This window comes from Lathyrus oleraceus, chromosome 2 (assembly GCF_024323335.1).
Source record: "Lathyrus oleraceus cultivar Zhongwan6 chromosome 2, CAAS_Psat_ZW6_1.0, whole genome shotgun sequence".
Lineage (NCBI taxonomy): Eukaryota > Viridiplantae > Streptophyta > Magnoliopsida > Fabales > Fabaceae > Lathyrus > Lathyrus oleraceus.
Window position 1 is genome coordinate 38,518,936 of NC_066580.1, and position 1,975 is coordinate 38,520,910.

Below are 1,975 nucleotides of genomic sequence, written 5' to 3' on the forward strand. Positions count from 1 at the left end.
TTAAGTCATTATACTTAAGTTGGAAATTTGTTGTTTTTTTTTTAAAATTGAAATTGATTAGCATAAATAAATATTGAGTTAAATTTTGAAAAATTTAAAAAATAATTACATAATTAAAATTTAATCCAAATGTTACATAATAAAAGTATCCACATAAATAACAAAAAAAGCTTAAATTAAAATTATAAAAAGATCTTGCTCATAATCCAAAAAAAAATAGTTACATAGTTCTCCAAAAAAAAAAGGGAAGTTTCAAATTAAATTTGCATATTAAAAAAAGAGACTAATTGCACAAATAATATTTCAAATAATATTCCAAATAATGTTTTAAATAATATTCCAAATAATCCAAAGTTCCAATTAATTCCAAGTTTATATAATAATCCAAAGTATTTACATAATTATCACAATAAATTTTTGTTTAAAATTAAAATGTATAACATGCCCAAAAGTTATGTTACAGCTAGGTTGAAAAGTTGGAGATAAGCGGTAAAATACAGCAGTTTGAAGCAACTCTTCAAAAGACTTTTCCAAAAGCTTCTTGAAATTCCCAAGCACCCAATTTCAATCCCTAATTACAGGGCCCCAAATCCAAAAGCAAACCAATTTTCAATCAATGTCCATTCACTTTATGCAAACCTGCAAAACCAAATCATAATTTAAAAACAGCTTATCAAATAAGCACTTAAAAAACTGAAAAATAAATGATAAAGTAAGCAGATTAATTGGTTACACAGTAAACCAAGGAGAACACTCAAGAACACTTTGCAATATCCACATCAATAACCTTAAATCCATAAGGTAATTATCCCACAAAATCTGGAAAAAGGATAACTTAACAAGTTATCTCAGAACCTCAACATTCATCACATATATAACAACAACAAATTAACAGTAAAAAAAGGAGGGTTTTTGGATGAAATCCAGAAGAAAATTGTCAAAGTATTTTTTTTCTGTTAACTCCAAAGAAACAGAAGAAACATTTTGGAAATCCCATAAAACAATCAAAAACATTTTGGCTGTTAAACTCAAACCAAAGAACACATTCTGAAAAAATCTATGAAGCAATAATCAAAACAACAGTTCATAAAACATCCAAACCCTAAGTTTCAAGCCAAGCACCAACAACAATCCATACAATCATTAAAAAATGGAAAACAAACAAAGAAGCAGGTTGAGGAAGAAAACTTATCCGAGTTGAGAAAGAAAACTTATCCGAAACTGCAACGGGTTGCCGACGACGGACTCGGATCAAAGCGTTCCTTCTTCACCTGAAGCCACCACCCACCTCCTTCGCCGTGGTAAATATAACGAATCCCTTTTATTTCGCTTTAAATCGCAACATGCAAACACCTTGAGTTTGGTTTAGGGATCTCAGAGTCCAGATTCGAACTCGGGAGGTTGTAGGTAGTGGTTTAGGTCACGTTTTGGATAGGGTTACCGGGGATGGACGGAGGCTCCGCCGTGAGCCGCCGCCTCCGGTCGTCTTCTCCAAGAGAGAAGAATTTTTTTAGGGTTTCTGTAAAGCTCCTTATGAGCGTAAGGTTGAAGAGAGAGGAATGCTGAGCGTAAGGTTGAAGAGAGAGAAAGAATGAGTTGAAATGTTACGTTTCCAATTTTTTTTTCTTTTTTTAAAACCGTGTTTGGATCGGTGAGGTGGCGGTGACAAGTGTCACCAACCCTGGACACTTGTCACTGTTTAGAAGATGAAGCCCCCTAGGTCAACAAGTTTGACCAGACCCTTCATGGGTTTTTCTTTGCTCTTAGGCCCATGTTCCTTGACTGTTCACCCCCCCACATTTTAGAATAGAACAAATGTTTTGATTGTTAATATTATTTTATTTTATTTTTAAAATTATAATTATACTATTGTTAATATTATTTTATTTTCGAAATTATAATTATACTATTGTTAATATTATTTTATTTTATTTTCGAAATTATAATTATACTATTGTTAATATTATTTTATTTT

At 31.4% G+C, this 1,975-nt stretch overlaps 1 long non-coding RNA gene across 1 annotated transcript; it reads right to left on the bottom strand.

Moving 5' to 3' along the window:
* Positions 1–344: 344 nt before the first annotated feature.
* On the bottom strand, positions 345–1,596 carry LOC127117943 (uncharacterized). The gene is made up of 2 exons (XR_007802065.1): positions 734–1,596; positions 345–639 (listed from the first exon to the last, which is right to left on the bottom strand). It is a non-coding gene; the product is annotated as an uncharacterized LOC127117943 (long non-coding RNA).
* Between the last annotated feature and the right edge of the window lie 379 nt (positions 1,597–1,975).